Below are 23018 nucleotides of genomic sequence, written 5' to 3' on the forward strand. Positions count from 1 at the left end.
GAAGAGTTGATCTATTCGGCCTTCAACTGGTGTTTGAAGTTGGTTCATATGTGCCACGTCCACCGGTCCGGAGATTAGCCGTCGGTGTTAAAATGAACTTTCGCTTAGTGATATTCGTCAGAATTTGAAGATCAATCCTCGACGTGTTTTATGATGTTGCAAGGTCGATTATTATTTTAACAGCTTCGATTGAAATCACTCAAATGCGCTTTATTTTTCAATTAATCTTCAATTTCATAACCAGATTTATTACAAATTAAAAATATAATTATTTATTGGTTTCATATAATTCCCTCAATACTATCAATCACTTAGCTTTAAGACATCATACACGTTACTACATAAATGGAGGTATGAATCTTTCAAAAAATCAGGCATTCCATTTCTTTCTTTTTATTTAATTAATTCATATTCATTTTCTTTTTTTCTTATGATGATTGTAATAATCATAATAAAATTAATCCAAATACCATTAACAATAGGCCTAGTATTAACATAAATAATTAAACTTGGAGGGGGTGAATAGCTTAGTGGTTAAGATGCTTGCCTTCAATCCCAGGCCGCTGGGTTCAATTCCTCCTGCCACCGCAGGATTTTTTCTCACGGCTAAACCAACTCCACTCCCTAGGCCTCTATAAGAGACTAGGCTTGCTTCATTCCGTCCTGTAAGTGACGAGTGTACGTATACTTGCTGTTGGATGGGAAAGAAATAAAAAATAAATAATAGAAATGATAATAATATAACAAAAATAATAATTATATTAATAAAACTAATTATAACAATAACACAAATATCAATGGGCCTGATGATGAAGATTGCGATGATGATAATGATGAAAGTGATGATAAATATGATGATGAATAATGGTCGGGTCTAATCCCATGCCCAAAAGGCCAAATTCATGGGTTTAGGGTCGGGATGGGGGGGGGGGGGTGAGTGGAAAAATCTCACTTAGGTCTACCGGTATCTGGGTGCAGTCGGTAGTGTCTGGTGGTGGGTGAGTGGGTACACAAAGTAGGCACACAAAGTATGCCCTACGAGGTGCATGAATATACAGCGTAAAAAGGTATAAATCTAAACCAGTGCAGTAGTTTGAGAATTGTATACATTGATATATGCACATGATTGAAAAACGCACGACATCAATAAATATTCAAATACAACTTTCCTAAGTATGGCTAAATTCATTGACAAAGAAATCTAAATTCATACGAACGTTTAATAAAATATTGATGAAAGCGTGTTTCTATTGAATGTAATCAGCGGGCTCAATGCTAGCGGGCTAGGTATAATATTTTAGCCCGCTAGCGAATACATTCTATAAATATGTTCCTCTTCTGATTACTTTTCAGTGTAGCAAAACAAGTGTATTGTCTTGGGAACCAGGATACAGTGTTTTTAGTAATACTTTATGGCTACGAAACATTTGCAGTGTCAAGGCGCTCGAAGCATTCACAAAGAGGTTTATGCTCGCACTTTTACAAGAAGTGTAAATTTTATGTGCATTCGTTTCAGTACGGAAATTCCGCGGTCTACGCCGCCGACCCGGAACGATATCACCCGTTTCTAATACCGAATGAGGGTAAACAAAACGGTGTTCCCAGCAACCGCAAAGACCTCTTTCCCGTATGGAATTAGGTTCTTGCCGGAGCGCCGACTTTTCGTTTCGCTTAACCACCAAACGTCGTCTGCGAGAAAACAAGACGTACGATGGCCACCTTAAAGGCCTAGTCCCTAAAGTATCATAAATTATCGGGTGAAAAGTGCAAAGAACCTGCAATAATCAACCCTAAAAAGGGAAATGTTCTGCTAATGAAGTTTCCCAAACGTACAATACTTATATTATGGACTAGGCCCATTGTATACCCATACCACTAACTCAGAAAGTGTGGCCGGTAGAAGTCCTATTGAATCTAAAGAATATACTGATACCTGGGCTCTAAAGATGTCAATAAATATGGTGATGATATATTATTATTACACCTAATAAAAATAATATTTGCATTATAAACCTACTTTATGTCTATACTGTGTGTTAGCACTGATTGTATGCTAATTAATTATACAATAATATAATAAAGAGTAAAACCGATAGTATTGATAAACATTATAATTTAGAAGACACTTAATATAAATAGGCCTACAGTATAATAGATTGTTATTATAAATCAACAATGATATAATAGGTCTAATAATATTGATAAAATAATAATAATAATTATTATTATTATTATTAAATATGGTAATAATAGTAATGAGAAGAAAAATTATTAATTATTTATAATAATTATTTATAATAATTGTAAAATTATGGTGATGCTGAATATAAATGTTAATAAGTTAACGAATACAGTAACAAGGATAAACATATTTTAAGTAAGTCATAGCTCAAATTACAGAAAACAAAACCACTTTTCTAAAAAATATTAACCACAACGAAAAAGGCTATTGTATTGTCGCATTGAATGATATAAATCTTTTGGATGGGAAAACAATGAAAAGGAGGCACTGTATACATTTATTCGTGGCGTTTTGGGGGATAATTGGACAGGCATTTGTACTCTTTCAAAAGTATGTTAACCTTTCTAAAGAAATAAAATTATGATGACACTTTCAACACCTCGGTATGTTGAAAAACAAAAGCTGGTGAATTAATTAAGAACTTAAGCAAGATGAAAGTTTGGGTTTGTGATGTCTGAAGCCGGTGCCTACAACATCATTCATCGTTCTAGTAAATCTCTAGGCCAAACTTCTTTATCGGTACCTCTGGTCTAGAAAGTACGTCGCCTACTGTATCTACAGCTATTCTACTCGGCGTTCTACTCTCGAGAGATTTAGCCTAGATGATCAGTTTCTCATATGTGCTATTGTGGCAAATGAGAGATTTAACAGCTTCTGTAATTACTGCAGGCTATAAATGTTTGCTATTTTAATCGTATTGCTTCTAGCACGGTGGAATAAGGGAGTTCACGCTCGATGACTTTTTGACAGTTTTTTTTTTTTAATTTTTCCGACAGTATGGATGGGCTGCAAGTATAGACTAATTTTTTACACATTATAACCTTGTTATAGCATTATAAATGTACCAAAATTGTCGTGACGCCGTGGCCATCAATCAATTCAAACAGGTTTAGATAGCAAATTCATGGATCTTTAATAAAATTATAAACTTTAATGTAATAATTAATAAATAACGTGTTTTTCTAATTGTCTATCTTGTTTCCTTTATTGTTACATAAATTTAAATTATTTAAATAATTAAATGTCATTCATCAGTTCATCAGGGTGATTCCTATGTTTTCGTATAGGTTAAAATTAAAACAATGTCAGGAAAAAAACCCCATACGATCGCCTTGAGACGGGTATTTCATTCATTGGGATAGGCCTATTAAAATTTAAAAATTATCTGTAAAGTGATGTTTTGAAGCGGCCCAATGTATCTGAGATGGTTCATATCGCTCATTGTGGTCGTCTGGCAGAGCAGACCTCGTCCAAATGACTTGTGATTTATACTTCAATTTGTCGACGGACCCTAGAGCCAAACTAAGACACTCCGAATCTTTATGAAACGCAATTTATGGGCATGAAACAAACTACTAAAATTCCCCATGGTGGTTGGAATTTTCAAACCAGGTGCCCCGGATGACAATTTATGACAAATAGTGCAAGGAATGAAGGGAAATGTTGATAGAACCTGAGTCGTGAAAGTTGTATGACTTCTTTGAAGAATGACGTTTACTTTCGTTACACGCTATTAACTAACCACCGTGAATACAGCGTAAAAAATATATTTGTTTTATAAACATAGTGACAAGATATTATTTCACGATTGTGTAAAATTAAAACAGCTGTTTGTTATCCGTCATCATAATGACTATTCTTAATTTGTGTGTTTTCTTTATATTTACTTTAATTCATAATTCAATCAAACGTGTTGGCACAATCGCAATGTCTTTAACCTCCAATGACCTGCGTTGCGTTTAATTTTTACAAATGATTATCGATACATAAAAACCCCATTCTTGTCCCTCATTTTCGTCGGTTTATTTCTCGTTGTAATGTATTTTGTCCTATTAGGCTTTATTACTTCATGAAAGTGCACAGAATCATCGCTCTAATAACGCGACATATATGAAATCAGAGATAATAACAACAACAAGGAAATTTAATAAATTAATTTATACCATGAATATAAAAATTATAAAATACAATGAAGCCCCTTTTATCGAATACCACTGCGATCGAAGTATATTTATAGCAACTATCTGTATTTAATAATTTCGTTTTATTATACTTTTAATAGTATTATAACTGCCAGTTACTCATTTTGATTCCATGATGTTCCGAGCGCCACCAGGACGTATTTCAGTCGATCATTGGCAACTAACAATTACCTACCTTTGTTCAAAAATTGTGAAATTGTCCATTGTTTATGTTTATTTTTTGGCGAATATCACAAAAAGCAAAAGACGCCAAAATTTGGAATGATTAAAGTAGATTAAGCGACGTTTCCCTTTTATAATCAACCTATACCTTCCCTCGCTTATTTCCTTCATGTTTCCTATTGGCTATTTTCACCTTATTTTCTCCCTGATTTTATTCTTCCCGGACAATATTCTCCTGAAATTTCCTCGTGCCCTAGGCCTGAATAAAAATATAAGAAACAAGGATTACGTATTATGACTTTTATACAGAAAGTCCATCTATCAGAATAAACTTTACTTTTATTACATTATTTCCTCTTTATTTTTAATCTGCGCTTTTGTTTATACTCGTATAGAACGAATGTGTTTAATTTATCTGGATATTATAAGTATTTTTTTTATAATAATAATAATAATAATAATAATTATTATTATTATTATTATTATTATTATTATTATTATAGTTTAATGAAATTGCATAAAGAATTTTGAACCAAGTAAAATAGTTCGTCTTTGATTGGTAGTACAGTTGGTGTGTTTAAGTATTTTCATGGTTTGTTGTTTTGCTTGTATCTGTTTAAGTGGTGTTCTGTTCTCTCCTCTCCTTGATTTGATTGAATTTTGTATTTTGAGAATTTGTCCATTTGTTTCTTGGTTTATGTATGAGTAACTATAAATCCCTTTTAATGAAATTGTTCTATAGTTTTTAAGTTATTGTAGGCTTACTACTTTACTTTTCTGTTCCGGAGGTGTTAATAATGTGATAATAGTTAGAAAGGTGATAACAAATTGTTATTATTATTATTATTATTATTATTATTATTATTATTATTATTATTATTATTATTATTATTATTATTACTATTACGTACCGGTAGTCTAACAAAAGCTCGCCCTTGACAAACAGCAGTAGAAAGGTGATAATAGTTAGAAAGCTGTATATAAAGTTTAGTGATTTTTGCTTATTTTTAGACTGTTGTATTTGTTGTGATACAATAGAAAAAAAAATAATAGGGGTTATTTGACCATTTGGCACACTCAGAAGGTGTCCCCGTCCCCTTAATAGGGGTTTGCCGCAGTGTTAAAAGATATATCGCTCCTCGATTCATGGAAAAGTGTCCCCTTAATAGAGGTGTCCCCTGAATAGGGATGTCCTAATAGAAGGCTTCTACTGTATTATACTTTATATATATTATAAATATAATATATATATATAATATATATACATAAATAATATATACATATATAATATATATATAATATATATATATATATATATATATATATATATATGTATATATATATGGCCTATTTGTATGAAATCTGACATTCTTTTGCCATGCCGACGCTTTCTAGTTTGCCTAATATCGCGTGTGTACCGTATTGAATTACTGTTGAGTTCGCGACAAGAAGTCCACATGCCTCAAAAACGTGTCTGTCGCATCAATCTACTCAATCGAATGTGGGAAAATGTTGTACATGTAACTTCGAGTTCTTCTCATATACTTAACCCCATAATTCACTTTCATAACGATGTGAAGTTTGATTATGACGGCTACCCATGAGTCCGAATGAGTTTTGTTCCGTATTGAAGAATGGCTTGGAAGTCGCCCGCTGGAGTTTCATGACTATGCTTCTCATGTTGAGGCTACATTAGTCTAGCATTAACTTAACCGTAGATCATTATTGGCAGTGACGAGCTATGATGTAATGGCATCCCAGAGAGAAAACGTTAACGTCATAACAGTATAAAACTCAATGATATGAGATAAGAAAAAAAAAAACAACTTAAAAACATTAAAACACGGTTATGAAGTTGCAAAGTGTTTATTTTGGCGAATATATCTCGAATTGGCCTATCGTTTTCAATTACTATCCCATTTTTAATTACTATCCCCTTCTACTACCGACGATAACCGGCTGATAACGTCGGGTCGTCAAGCAGCCACAGAAAACAAACATAAGTGGTACCGTCGACTGTAGTACGACCGTTGTACGACACAATGTGAGCCCGGCTTCAGGTTAGAACTCAAAAGATACGAAAAGAAAGGTGGGCAAACCTCGAAGCTTGTAAACGTGGTGTAGTATCTAGTATTTAGCGTTTCCAATGCTGATTGGAGCAGGTCAGTACTCTTACATCCGTCTGGAGACTGAGGACTAAATCTATGTTCTGTTTTTATATGTTAAGATTTGGTCGATTCCTGGGCGGTGGGTGGGGCAATTAACATGAACATGTTTGCCATATGTAAGTGTTTATTGATTGCTACATACATTGACCTAGATACTGGAACATTCTGATACAAAACAGTCGTAAACATATTGTAAAAGAGAGTGGTATGTGCTTTGCATATTGATGCAAGTTAGACCTAGATTTAATTGTTAGCTTGTTGGATAATGTACATGACTATTTGACACCGAATTCCACTGATAAACGAAGCTGTTACTGTGGTAGTTGTAGTTTAGGGTGTGTAATTTAGGGCCTGGGAAGTTCATTGCCAAACACTCCCCAAACATTGGCCTTAGACAGACAAAACAAGTTGATTTACTAGAAGAGCATTTCTTCAAACTTCCCTTTGTACTTAAAACCTTATTTATTAGCTTAACTTTTGAGCGTGTACAATAAATTAGGAAGTAAAATACAGAAAATATAGTCATCGTCCTAGGCTAACTAGTTCAATGATCTATGCGAGCTATCATCCGTGTTTGTTGGCGATGTGCGAACTGGGACCTACTCTATTTCGCTAGAGACTCTACAGCTAACAATTCGGTTTCGTGTTCGTAATTCTTTTGTGTTAATATACATTACATTTACTATGATTTTCTACAGTCAGGGTGTCGTTAACAATCCAAGCAGCTGTGAAAGATGACGACCACAAATAATTCTGCCCGCTCCCTGTTAACTTAAAGCAAAACGATCTATTCATCATAAATAGGCCTACGCTGACGTGAAATACGACGCGTTTTGCTTGTTAGCGCTATACCTATTACAATCTCTCAAAATTGTCGTAAATAACCAATCTTTGAGACTAATACGACTCGTAAATTCTGCAACTAATATGGAACAAAAGTAAATAGGTTTAATGTTTAATAGTATATAAATTGTTATTGAGTGTTATTCGACACCGGCTTAGATTCCAACTTGTGGCGGGTGAATGCTTTTCTCTGTAGAAGCTATTGACCAGGAAATGTACTTTATCCCAAACTTGTTTTTACCCTTGGTGTTGATTTTTACGACGCAGATCCCGATGATTGAATGCAACTGGTCAATTTCATCCGGAAAGTGACCAAAGACAGAGCGATGAAAAGTCAAGGTACAAATTCGTGTGTGAATTGGCACCTAGAAGGCGAAAGTCGCCGGTCATCGGTTCGTTGATCTACTGATGGTCAATGGCATTTCGAGGAGGGACCATCACGCTCATCGCTGGGTGGACAACATTGAGGTGACCGTCATAATGTTTGCGAGATGACAATTGTGAGATAACCATTCACCATACATATTCGCAAAGACGTTAACATTTTATGAAAGTATAGATATTTCATAAACCTGTCGCCTGTATAAAATGTAAAAACACTTTTTTTTCTCTCTAAAGCATACGTTTTACATTGGTACAGGCTTAACAAATGAGGGCGTGAAGCAGTGGAGCTGTTTATTGGTAGTAAAGCCGTGCACTCACCGCGCGTCGTATGGCGATCGGACGACCGTCATCAGACGGACCGACGAATCCAATGTTGCGTGTGCATCGTGGCGTTGCGTTCTCCGTAGAATCGCTTCGGCCGATCATCGAGTGCAGTGAGTGTCCGGCAATGCTTGACTTCCATTAACTGAGTCCTGTTTACTGAGACCTGGATTCCATTCCCGTCAGTGACAACATCTTTGTCATGGCGAAAACAACTCCACACCCTAAGCCTCATCATAGTATGACTATGGGAGGGGTTATTTTCACCTCCATGGTAAGACGTAGCTTAGAGCACCTTGTATTAATGCTTGCCCTGTGTAAGTGCGATGATCACAAGGAGGGATGAGCTCGGGACTAGAGAACCAAAGCTCGAACAAAAGGATGTACAAACCAGGTGTCCTTTGTGCACCTGACTCCGGATCGTATGTACTTTAAAGAACTCATTGCATCTTTACGGGAAAGTAGTGATGGGTTTACCCTGATGCTCTGGCTCATTTGAGCATCTCTCGTTTCGGAATGAAGCGAACGTAAACTAGGCGCTCTACGACTGGTACATTCACAGACTACGCCTGTATGCAATTCAGCACAATTATGATGCTACGAGTTATGGGGATTTCTCCTATAGCCTATCTTTATCTGTACCTTGCATTCTTAAATTATATAACCATTTATATAGGAATCATCAGGGAAAAATATGTGTATAGGCCTATGAGTTTTGAGATCAGTTCAAGGCATATACACAACTGTACGCCTAATCAACAGCAGAGAGTTGCACATCCTCTGCTGTTCAAATCTGTTCAATGTACCGTAATGTTTGTAAAATCTCAACAATTCCTAAAATTAAATTATTACATTGACTTGCCCTGTTAACAAATGTTCCTCTTTGAATCTAAATAGTCGACCACGCAATTTCCCTATAATGGGATGAATACAATTTCTCTTGTACTTTCTTAAAGGTCCCTGGATAAATTTTTTGAAATCGACTGGATTATCGTAGTAAAGTGTGTATAAGTCAGAATATATTGGATTGTTTTTTTGTTTTTTACCGTTAATCAATAAGCATATTTTCTGATTTACGGACTTTGCCAATCGATTTCAAAGCATTTATCCAGGTTCCGTTAAGAAGATACAGTACACGGGAAATTGTATTCATCCCACTATTGGGAAATTGCATTGTCGACTGTTTACAATGCGGAAAAATAATTGCTAACAAAGAGAATTATTTGCTTAGCCTACCAAAACTTAACTATCCTGAAATTTGCTACGCTATTATTTTTGCATCTGTTATAAAGAAAATTCTTTTTGTTCTAAGTTTTAGATGAAAATAAAATTTTAACAGTTTTTAAATATCTATATATAATATATATTAATATATATTTTAAATCTTGAAATGAAACCTACTATTTGCACAGATTCTGTACAGTAATAAAATTAATAAATTTATGAGAGTAAACAATTTTATATACGGTAACAATAGGCCATAGCATTTAAGTTAATTTTATACCGATTTGATATCGAATTAACGATGAACATGCTGAAATTTCCCATTCATAAAATTGTAGAAATTTCAAAAAGACCTGTAGCAATTTTTTCCCTAAATTATCCCTGTCTATGACAGGTCATGGGACCGTATGCATCTGTATTGTTTGTAGTTCATGGATTTTATTTTGTTTTTAATTGTTCATGGCATTTTATTTTAGTGGCCTTTGTTGATCACTATTTTACAATTTATAACTGTCAATAAAAGCTATTTAATAGGCTTAAATACGAGAAATATATTTTTAAAATAGTTTCACAGCTGTAGGTTGATGTCATCGACATGGTAAATACAATATTATTGTTATTAGGCCGTCGTTTCAATTTGTTCACTTTCGCAAGCCACGGGATCCAGGGAAATCCAAAAAATGTAAACTTACTTACTTACTTACTCGTAAGTATTATTCGTTATTATGATTGTTAATTCTTCAGTGTGTAATGTGTGTTAGTTTTGGTGGGTACAAGTTAGTAGCATTGTTTTTTTTTTAAATATTTAAATACCGATTTACTCGAAACGTTCCGCTTTAAACGCCCCATTCGAGCCTCATTTTCAGCAAGCGCCTCCCTTGAATAAACGCCCCTCCATCCCTCCTAAATGACTGTAAACAAATCTAATGAAAGCACTATTCTCAACATATTCTATTAATGATCTACTTCACAGTAAAATTATATTTTTGCTAACCTGGTTGGAATTAGTAGGCCTACAGTAAGTCTTTAGGATCACGCAATAACACTTTTTGACGTTGTAGTTCTACATTCAGTGAAAATAAATAAGGGACGTTTATTTTCAAGAACGATATAGGCCTACGTATCCATTTCACACCACAAACAGGGGCGGATCCAGCCCGGTAATAAAGAGGAGGCGTTAATGTGCGAACTGAGGGAGAGTCTCAGGGAAGAGCCCATGTAGAGGTACAAGGGATGAATCACACTTAAACCTCTAGCACCTTTATTAACTTGAGTTTGTATTTGATTGATTTTTACTATTTTTTGCATGTTAATTTTCTGATAAGTTTTAAAAAACAATTGTTTTTCCAAGAAATAGAGGAGTCGTCCCCTCTAAATCCGCCACTGAAAAACATAAATTCCTCCCTCGAATAAACGCCCCTTCATCAAACATTAAAAATGCTTAGGTAGGTCATTTAATATTATGATATACCGGTACCTAATATGAAGGCTACAGTACCTAAGCACTTCAAATGCTGAGCACGTCAAGAACCTAGCACATTAAGCCTAAACACGTTTAGCTTTGTAAAAAGAGTCATCAAAGTTGGTAATAGGAGTTTTGCGTTTAGACCTCCCAATATTTTGTTATGCGATGGCTAGCTGCCATCTTTTTTGTCATTGTGAAGAACACTAAAAGAAACAGACGAACTTTTTCTCTTATTTTGTAAAGTAAGGAAATTAACGTATTGGTCCTAGTTAAATTGGCCTGACTTTCGAAATCGGGCTGGGCTGTCGGATAATTACAACTGAAATGCAGCGCCACCACTTGCATTAAATTCGGTACCGTATTACACCGGAAAAACTGTATCAGTCCCTCTTTATCGAAAACCCTCTAACATTTTGTTTTAAATTATCTTTATTATCTTCACTATCATTTTAATTGTCTTATAATTGCTATAGTGTTCGTGTATAATATGTAATACAGTAGAACCCATCCTTGACACCCTGATAAAGTGTCTTTTTCAGGCGCAAAACGAGGAAAAGAAAATATCTTTTAAAATAGAATATCTTTTAACACTACGGCTAACTCCTCTTCAGAGCAGAGACTCCTAAAAAGGAGACATCATTTTTGGTCCCGAAGGTGCCCCCTTATTTAGGGTTCTATTGCATAAGGCAAATGTTTATAATCGCTGACAACGAAATATGCAGTTTTATCAATATATCTTGATACAGAACTGTTATTTTCCGTAGGCTTTAATACTTGATATTGTATGCATACCCTCAGTGGACCGTCATGTACGTCCTGTAGCCAATTCATTCGCGGTCATTTTCAAGAATTGGTCGGTGTTTTGGACAAGAAGACCGGTAAATGAAACTGACTAGGCCTAACTGTCCTTGTATCTCTATTATTACTATAATTCGCTAAACGTCTTAAATGTCATTTAGAAACCAGCAACATACATCCATTTGAAATACGGTTCATATAATCTGGATATAAATGTTATTAGGCCTATATGTCATTTGTGTGTATATTCTCCTATCTTAAATTACTGTATACGGTATTAATCATTGGCCAAAGGAACATACACGTAAAGATTCAGGTAAGAAGTTTCAGTAGGCCTAAGGCCCTATGTATAATCACAGGTGTTACTCTTACGTACAGTGCATCTATGCAAATTTGTAGTAAATTAAAATTGTAATGAGATTTCTCCATCATGTTGTCGATATGATTCATGGTCATTTTAAGGGCGTAGGTTGATGTTTATAGTAATATGATTTAGTGTCGACAACAGCAAATGACCGTCCCCGCTGTGAGATATACCTATACAGGCCATGCATAATAATGTTATCTTAATATAGGCCTACCGTAATATAAAATAAAATATAGGCCTATGACTAACGGTGGTGGAAAAATGAAGGCCTATTTGGTACAAGACCAAACAAAATTCCAGGTCTGGGACTCGAACCATGAAACTTCGAATTTATATAAGCGGTCTACGTCACCCCTATATAATGTCAAGAAATACATACATTAAATGTATTTATAGATTATGCATTTTTATTTGGGATAATTAGGAAATTTTATTTACTGGTAATTATCAGGTTTAGGCCTAATAGTATACCGCAAAATGTCTGTTGACAGTTGGAAACAGAATCTTTCTCATCGTCGACTTTGATTATTTATGGCCCGGCAGATCTTACTCCGCTTTCTCCACTGTTGATTGTTAAACAGCAATCATGTCATAAATTGCAATACCAACCATTATGTCTTGCCAGTTTCATAAATCGACTCCGATCACAAATTTGATTTACAAACTTGTCGATCAAAAACGTTGATCTTGCAAATGGTGGCGGCAACGAGGGAATGAAAGAAGTTTATGTACTTGAACCGAGGCATCTGTACCTTCTGTGAACTATTGGACTAGGCTACGCCTATGGTCTTGGAACATTTCTTTTGTTATGCTTACAACCACGGGATATCTGAATGCTGCTATATATTATTTGTTTCTACTCTGTGGAAAGTAATGTAGGCCTATTGTTAACATTTTTACCAGGGCGGTGAGGGACATCCTCATCATCTTCAACATTAAGTATCATCAACACGATGAACATGACCATCATCATAATCATTATCATCATCACGATCGTAGTCATCATTATCATCATCATAATAATAATCATCATCATCATTATCAGTCACCATGGCAATCATCATCTTCTTCATCATTGACATCTATCACCTTCCACCAACGTCATCATTCACTTTGTTTAACTTTGTGTGATAATAACTGCCCGTTTTTCACTGTTAAGGCATATTATTATGTTAATTCACCAGCATCTGAAATAGGTCTATATAAAGTAAATATCTTTTGATCTTTAAAATTTATTTATATGGCCTATATTTTCTATATATATACCGGTATATATTTATAGCATAGCTATCAACGAATGTAGTCCTGTAAATAAATGAATATTAGTATGTCCTTTATTCTAACACTGTATTTACCCTGTCTCTTATACACATCTAGATGTGTATAAGAGACAGGTATTAATCATTGGCCAAAGGAACATACACGTAAAGATTCAGGTAAGAAGTTTCAGTAGGCCTAAGGCCCTATGTATAATCACAGGTGTTACTCTTACGTACAGTGCATCTATGCAAATTTGTAGTAAATTAAAATTGTAATGAGATTTCTCCATCATGTTGTAGGTAACGTAATGCTTTTTTTAAAAAAAACTTTCGAAATTTGTACAACAAGGCGGTGTCGTCTGTTTTTAATTTAATAAATGTTGTAAATTCAGTGATGTCCGGTTTGTAAGTTGCATTGCGTTTGATTAATATACAGCACATTAATTTTCAACTGTTGTATATGCGTTGGTTAATGTTTGCTAATATAAAATGCAGTTTAATACATCAACACACCTCTAATCACTGGCTTTATTTTACGACAAAAATCGACAGTTTCACTGACTTAATAACGCAAGCAGTTAACACAAAAACCAAACATTCGCGTTAAACCAGACAGTTGCTGGGACTAATGATGTAGTACCATATAAGTATACACTATATTTCCATTTCAATTAAATGCATTGAATGAATAGTTCTCGCTTGAAAACATTTCATTGGTTAAAGAGGTGGATTAACCAATGAGATGCAAATGGAATAGGAAAACTTAACAAGATTGTAATTAAATCAACCTAAAAGTGTAAATTAGAAACAAAGTGACTTATTGTGTATAATTGGCGGGATGATAAATTCCATCGATACAGAGAGCTGTATAACGTGCGGTAGAACAGACGACTTTTGTTTGAGCTTACTAGAAAAATAATTTACGAGTCGGACAACACATTGAACGACCCCCTTGCGAACACAAATTGCGATTTAGCAAATTTGCCGAGATTTTTTACGGCAACGTTTCGAGAAACGTCAGATTTGTTCAGAAAGCAGCAAAACAATTGACCACATGTGACGTGTAAGTGAAACAAGAATCAGCAAAATTTATTTTACTATCAAAGGGTGTCTTTTAACATGATTTCATCCGCACCACAGGTGATAAATCAGAATACACAGAGTCGCGTTATTCAATAAAACATAAAACCGTCAAGCATTAATCTTAAACGCTTACATCTTCATGGCAACAGTATCGGCGATGACGTAAGCATCAATTCGCCTGCGATGCGCACTTCGAATAAAGTTTATTAACTCGTGCGAGACTTCTCCATTAGTCTTATATTTAGTTATTTTTCAGTAGAAAAAAATCAGTAATTTATACTTTTCTCAAATAAAAGTGAATTTATCACAGATTATAGTCCTAACTCTGCGCTGCATAATTATTCTGCCCAATTAAGGGACAGAAATTTCTTTTTACTTTCAATAGAAGGATGAAAGTGGAATCGAAACGACGTCTTAACTCGTTAAGTAAACGATATAACTTTAGCTGACCATCTAACAGACAACGGATACTTATGCCATTAAAACGGCAAACGACATTTGCATGTGATTTTATGCATAGACACTATAGGTCTATTTGTGGTTCATGTCATTTATATTTCTACCCTCTTCCCCTAGCTAATAGGGGTTGCCCTCATTTTGATCAACTTTGTTTTAACAGAACTAGACCATTCGGATGTAGAAAAGCCTATTCAGACATCTATGATTTGATTTGATTTTGATTTGATTTATTCGGTGTAAACACCAAGGATAGCCCACGAAAGTCTAGAAGAAGATTTATTTTCAGTGGGGTCCTTCTGGTGGTGATTGGGAGACAATCCCCTCCTCTTTTCCGAAGAGTGTACTGCGTTCTTTAACGTGCACATGGGCCATAATGCACACGGGACCAACGGCTTAAACGTCTCATCCAAAAGACGGTGCGCTATTGTAACTTGTATTTCAGCCCTCTAGCTGAAACACAGGGAGAGGCAACGATGGGAATTGAACCAGGGACCTAGAGATCTCCACGGTTCAGTGCACACACCGCGGCTACCACCAGACGAGCCGACTGAGCTACAGCTGAGAGTGCTCCATCCCCTTCGTATTACCCATTGTCCATTTAGCACCTTTCACTTCGCTTTATTTTTAAAATCGGTACCATTTTCATTTCCAAAATACTAGATTCGCCTCTGGGCCATGTAGGTCTACATAATGGAAGTGTCCCGGACTATATAATGTAACGCCGTTACCATAACGGTACGTCGAAAGGCAATTAACAATACCGGTAATTTGACACCGTTATGACAAAAATTTTTTCAAAGAATAACATGCCTAGATCTGTCCATATTTCTTAATATAGTTAGCCGTTGGGCTAAAAACACCGTTAGCGTTATCTATAATAACGGCGTTTTTATTTTATGTTCAAGATGAGCGTACGACGAGTATCCGTAACGCGTCTCCGAGTGAAGAATGAACTTTTAAAATAAAAAATGCGGAGTGTAATTCGAGGAAGGGTTGATTGTAAACTTCAAGGGGGCTGATTGACTGAAGAGTCATCCCCCATGAGGCCCCAGCATGGTATTGTCCAGGCGAAGTAATCACATTTCACAGCGAGTGTTAATGTTTCCTTTTGACAGCTCCCCCCATTGCTTAATCTATTTCCAATTAATTTCTGCGATAGTAACTGAGGTGCTACCGTTTTGAGATTGGTTGAGCAGAACACGAGTCGACATTAATTAATAATCAGCTGTTTAATGAGCTTATAAACAGACTTCTCTAGACTGTACCCTAACTTACCGTCCTGTCCAACACATCATGGTCCGGATAATTCAAGTATCTCCTGCCACACATTTCCCATTTTGGAATGAGTCATGTGCTGGTTTTTTGCAGCATAAAGATGTTTTCATCAACATGAGTTATCAAACGTTTATCATCATCATCATCATCATCATCATCGTCATCATCATCATTATCATCATAATCATTATCTTTATCATCAATACTTTTATTAATTATCATTTCATTTATTAATATCATTACAGTATAAGGCCTGTTATTAGTATTACTTTTTATCATCTTTAGCTTCGGGGCCAGTTCTGATTTTTTTTTTTTTACGAATGCAAATAATTCATTAATGTAGCGACACTTGGTAACACTTCATGTAAACCTAATTAGTTTTCATTACGAAGTAGATACACCACGAAGATAGTCGTGCTAGCACGGGGTATAATATTAGCAGCCGTCGTACGAGTACGATCCAAATATAGGACCCATCATGCTAGGGCGTACTAAATCATTTCAATCCCAGCGATCAACTCAGCAGTTTACGAGTAACCTGAACCGATTTTGTGGCTTTCTCTCTCACCTGGCCCACAACAAGTTGGCCTGTTTGGTTAAGCGTCCATATAGGTGGCTAATAGTTTAGCGATATTGCATATCTCTGTAAATCATTCCATCAAATTACGAACAGTAGCAAGCAAGACTGTCCTTGGATTATTCGGCTGATTATAATAACGAAATTCTAATGCACTCGTCACCGTAGAGTTGCCGCGTAGGCTTACTATGCGCAACCCGGCCTGCCTCCTGCGCAGCACGACTGATATTGCTGGAGGTACGTTTGTCGCCGACGGCACTATTTCGCACCTTAGCATCCTTAGTAGATTAGTTAGGTCAACCCCTACAGATACGCCTTGTCAACAATCGTCTCAACGCTGTCACCTGGCTTTTCAAAATAGTCGTATCACCACTATCTTCTCTTAGATATTAGTCCGCGCAATAATAGTAATATTATCTGTCAAAAATTATTGCCTCATTCAAGTTAAGGAGAAACTGATAACTGTGCTCAAATAAAAATACAACAGTTAATAGGCATAAGCATTTTGTTTCTATTACGCAGTGGTAATCGGTTGATTATGGTCTAATTGGTTTGTTGTATAGGCTATGCTAACTAATAGGCCTATAGCATCGAACATATCTGATTAGGCCTGAACGTTTTACATAAACTTCCAATATTTATGTAATGCTGACGTTATGAATTATGTATTTAAAATGTTAATTTTATATTACTGTTTTATGCGGCGTTTTTTCTATCCTCAAAGCAGCAATCAATTTGGTCCGCTCTTGCAATATTTGTTAGCCTGTCGTAAAGTTGAAAAAATGAATTTTAAAGAAAATTATCACAGTGAGTCATTAAAAACATGAAGTACTGTATTATTGTGTTGCTTTTGATGCTTTTATTTAAGTTAGCCTAGGTCAATCACACTACAACTGACTAATCGGAACAAAGCTAGGAATACGCGCGCGTCTTACAAACACACGTGTTGTCCCACAAACGCACGTGCTCGCGTATGTTTTAACGCTGCAGTCTTGTGGGACCTTAGCAACAAAATCCAAGGGGCGGAGCTTAGTGGAAAGGTCCATTAAGATTATCTGTTGACTGAAAATGATATGCTATACTAGAGTAATGTAACAGCCAATAAACAATTAAGAAATAAATCTACCGTTCTTATTTGCATAAACCTTTAAACCTGCCTACTGTTTCATTAGCTTTACTGTACTTCGTTGGAGAACCAGTGCATTGCTAATCGCAATGCGTAACTTAAAGGGAAATATTTAAACAAAGTAAACACTACGGTACTCTGTAAATGCAAAATGGTATTAGAGAAAAGGAGTGAATAGTGATAACTCCACTAAAGTGAAATAGAATAAAAAGTGTGAGATTATTCACTATTTTAAGAATAACATTCACTCATGTAAGATTGAATTTTCATTCGAGAAAGAGTGAAATTGAAGTAATCTCTGTAAGCACTCTTTAAAGTGAAATTCGCTCTTTTACATTAAGCAACTCCCTGCCTTAATTATCGGTAGCATATACTGTACCATCATTGCACTTAATTATAAACCCGACTTGCGAGTCTACAAAAGAAGATTAAATAGAAAGACTATTACACGTAAACAAACTAAACAAATATTCAAAACTCTTAAGAAATATATTGAGTGGTCTAAAAATCAATCGGCAAATGTATGCACGCAATTAGTGATCAATAATATTTGTCATTAAATCTCCACCCAAGAGAACCTAGTTGAGAGCAATCGTGGGAAACCAATCAATTACAAATGCAAACAGACTGAGTAACTCTTGCAAATTACCCTTGTTATGCCTATTTTCCCCCACCTCCTGTACCTTAACGAGCACATCAGGTCACAAGTTCATCTAATATGACATGCGTCCTGAGCTGGGTGGGGTAAAATTCTTTTGAAAGTTGATTTTAAATGGCAAATTTGGGAAGTATCTCGTAATGAATAGGCTAGTGATTAATATAATCAATCAGCTCTAATTATGCAAAGTAATACATTAAATGCCTAAACCTGTGAGGGAACACCTGTATGGCCGTCTGTTGGTATGTTCGAAGTCGATGTACTTTTTTTCCCATTCTCACTGACCCCTGTTGTATCTTGTTGTATTTTGATTAAAATTTACAAATCATTTATATTAAGTATTATAGAAGTGATAGGTGTTCCGAAAGGTACTTTGCCACAACCCTCTGATGTTATAGTGCCTAAAGTTATATTTATTTTATTTTAAGATTAAGGCAAATGTCACCTAATGTAGTATATAATTAAACAAAGTACCGGTAAGCCTTTTGGTATGATGAAATTGACCGGACCGGTTGCCTGTCGGAATAGGAGAAGTGCTGCATTGGGCGTAAAACTTACAAACCATTCACATTAAAGTTATATGCTAGGTCCACCAACTGTGTTGCTTAAAAACTTGAATAATTAAATTCAAAATTGGAATTGTTTACTTGCAAATGAAAAGTGCAGTGATGAACTGAATGCCGTATTTTATTCTTTATGAGCAAGTATTACTATCAACCTGATCGTCATAATCACAATCATCATCATTATCATCATCATAGTCATTACTATTATTCTAGGCCTCTTGATCTTATTAATTTTATTATTATTATTATTAATTATTTAATTATAATGTTGTAATAACATCATCATCATCGTTAAAGATGTATTGACCCTTGAAAGTGAAAACAATCATAAAATAAATAAGTTTGAAGTTAACTTGCTCATTTTGCAGCAACAAAAAATGTGTACCCTGATTTAAACTGGATAATTATAATAAAGATAATGCAGTAACACACTTCCATTGACTGGAAGTGCTTTTATAATTTTTCGCTGTAAAATTATAGGTAAATAGTTTTTAAACACTAATGTCTATGTTTAAGTTGATCATTTTTATATTACTCCCAAAATGAGCAAGATAATTTCTAAAAGGATTTTCATGAATTTTTTTTTTCTTCATAACTTCATTATATTATTGCCTACAGTAGTCTTCATTAGATCAACAATTTCTATAATAAACTTCGATTAAACTAATTCCCTGATCTGCTTTAATAATACAAATGATTCTCAAACAGGTTTTAGCTATTGGGTGCCTTCAATTTGCATAATTTCGTTTTGAATACATAAAGTGTATTTCTTTTTTTTCGCCAGGTTTAAGAAACTTTGGCACTGCAGAATAATGTTAGTTGTACATACATGCCAACGCGGGATTACGTCATCGCAGTACATGCGCAATTACTTTGCTTGAACACTCATTGCCTTGGAGAACTTGGAAGGAAAAGCGAGTTCAAAGAGTGAGAAATTGCTCAAATTGTTTTATCATTGATAAATCAATTCAGACATATCAATAAAGTCCACTTAATTGTTAATTACATCAGTTGATGATTAACCCGATTTCCGTCCGACTTATTATGCATTTATGAATTTATTTGTTATGAAGTTCCTTGTTTGTATTTTTATTATTCCTTTGTAATTATGTTTGTGAAAATTTGAAAACTCCGCTTAAGGAGCGCATATTGTGGAGATACCAAGAAAACACGGTGTAGATATGTGCTAAAATTCATGCAGTGACAACATGGTGATAACTACTCACTTGCATATTGGCCTCGTTTTCGTTTGACCCCGATTCTCTCCGCGTCCGCCAAGGTCAGGTTGTTAAATAATTGTGTAATGTTAACCAAACTTGAATTTGTTAAAACGTAAGTGACACCTGTGTCACTTTAAATAAGTGACACCTGTGACATTTTTCCAATGACCATAGTGATAGTGTCAATCAGCTGTTGTCGATCAAATAGGCCTATTCTCTTGTTTACCTGTCGATCTGATGTCATCTCATTTACCTCTGGAAAATATGAAATAATAATTGAAGTAGGCCTATTATTATTATTATTATTATTATTATTATTATTATTATTATTATTATTATTGTTATTATTGTTATTATTATTATTATTATTTAAGAACACATTTTATAAGAATACTGAGGAAGAAATTGCTTAAAAATAAGAACAAAATAAGAACAAATTGAGGATAACTTTAGCGAGGTTTTAATTTAAAAAAAAAAAAATTTAAAAATCAACATGTACTACGTGCAGTAGGTGTGACAATGCAACACCCTCTATAATACAGTTACAGATACTGCTGTATAATAATGATTTTCTATCTTTGAAAAGTAGGTAAAATACGGTAAGAACATAAGAGTGATATTTTGAACCTAAAATCGGAAAAAAATAATTTTACTGGTCCTTGTATAAAAAAGTGTATCAAATTTGATAAATATAGGCCAATATTTAATGAGAGTCACTTTCCATCTCTAAGTAGGCGTATTTACAACAACAGTCGTAATATTGTTATCAAATCACTTGGACATTTTGCGCGTACCGGTAACAGTATTACGGTACTTATTTTCGTTCCGTCTTGATCGTATTTATTGAGTCTCTAACATAAATCCTGTAGGCCTATGTGTATGTTATTTTCGCGTATGATTTATATGTATATGTTGTTAGTTGTGCTAATGAAAGGTAATGCCGATTAAAGAATATATATAATGAGCGCTATTGGCTATACTTGGCCTATTTGTCTAGATATAGCCTACCGGTACCGTTATTGACATGAAATTAAATCAAATTAAAGCTGTCAATGAATTAGTAAGCAACTGTTATTTCAGTCATTGTTGTTATTCATAAAACGTGCTATGATATGAAATTGATTTTTTTTCACATACCTTTGATTAATATATTAACATAAAGCGTATTATTCGTTTCTCTTTGGAATAGGGCATTAATGTTACTATTATAATTATGATAATAATAAAACATTATTAATAATGTTACAGTTAGGTCTTTTGATTTAATTTTCATTAATATTATGGATAAAAATAAGGATAAACCTATATAATACAGTTATGATAATATACCAATTTTTATCTTTCAGTTTTGTTTTAGCGGCTCACACCTTTTGCACTTCGCAATATCTTCCTTCAGTTATTTATAGCTACTTGGTCATTTACAGTATCTGTTGATTTGAACGATCCTATAACAATAGCAATAATTGTTATTATTATTATATATTTATATTTCTCTGCATTGTTAGCAGTGTTGTTGTTATTATTATTATTATTATTATTATTATTATTATTATTATTGTTATTGTTATTATTGTTATTGTTGTTATATATTATTATTATTAGCATTATTATTATTATTATTATTATTATTATTTATTGTTATTGTTATTGTTATTGTTATTATTATTGTTATTGTTGTTATATTATTATTATTATTATTATTATTATTATTATTATTATTATTGTTGTTGTTGTTGTTGCTATGTCCTTTCTAATGTAGGCCATGATACAGGGTTCGGAGGAGCTAGCATCGTACGTTGATTAACGCATATTGTTTAACACTGTGAAGTTCCAAATTGATCTAATTATGCGATTTTCATGATTGAGACTAATCTGGAGGCGTTAATATTTCTTAATAAACTGAAAGATCCTTATCCATGATATCATATGACCCACTTCTTATGCGGCGCTGGCGTCTATATTAAGCTGTTTATTGTTGCTCATTACTGGCTGTCTCTATAATTCACGTAGCTTGCATGTAGACAAAAGCATATGTGCCAGTGTTTGAGCCGAGTGTGGTCAATTCTTATGCACGAAAATGTAATTTTTCCCGCGGCTGGGAACAGCGTGTGGCGCGAGCGTGATTGAAATTTTGACGCTCTCCGCTGCTTTCGCAACAAGTACCTAGAAGATTTGGCGATGACGAGGAATGTGTTCAATTAATTCTGATGCACATGAACAAGACATAATGGTCACACTTACGGGGGGACATGGGCCGAAACATCGCCTAATATTTGTTCACAATTCTTCGAATTAATGATTCGGATTTAGATCACGCATGCGACGGAAATGGAAACAGGAAGATCCACGTGAAAATGACCACATCGCAAGGTTGGCGATCGATACCACAAACACACAAGTTTAGCAAGGAATAAATTGTCATATATCATATCATTAATTATTTTAACCATTTACATATACAATACAAAAATTCTTTAAAATCTCAACATTCTTTTAGTACCGGACCTAGTAAGTTGCAGAGGAGAATGCCCATCTGTCTGAAAGAACTCTAGCACCAACCGTACCGTAACAAGATACAAAAGCATGTAGGTCTTCCAGAAATATTAAAAATATTTCTCAAGAGCGCATATATACTCAATTCAATATTTTATTCCTGAAAAAAGTCCATATACATATATAACAATACAGATGTAAAGACCAAATAGGCCAAAACAGTACAAAACAGAGTGGAAAAAAGCAAGTAAGTATATATATAAATGAAGAAAGAAATGAAATATATATATATATATATGTATATATATATATGAATATATATATGTATATATATATGTATACGTGT

The 23018-nt window shown here is 34.5% G+C and overlaps 1 long non-coding RNA gene across 1 annotated transcript in view; it reads right to left on the bottom strand.

The window, feature by feature from the left end:
• Positions 1-479: 479 nt before the first annotated feature.
• The window catches only part of LOC117113043, a 26950-nt gene continuing 4411 nt past the window's right edge, over positions 480-23018 (bottom strand). Inside the window, exons 2-3 of the long non-coding RNA XR_004446136.1 lie at positions 20186-20434; positions 480-691 (exon numbers count right to left, since the gene is read on the bottom strand). This is a non-coding gene — a long non-coding RNA (uncharacterized LOC117113043). The remainder of the gene's footprint in view (positions 692-20185; positions 20435-23018) is intronic.

Source organism: Anneissia japonica, unplaced genomic scaffold (genome assembly GCF_011630105.1).
Source record: "Anneissia japonica isolate Jap-2015-1 unplaced genomic scaffold, ASM1163010v1 scaffold288039_len1115542_cov189, whole genome shotgun sequence".
NCBI classification, from domain to species: domain Eukaryota; kingdom Metazoa; phylum Echinodermata; class Crinoidea; order Comatulida; family Comatulidae; genus Anneissia; species Anneissia japonica.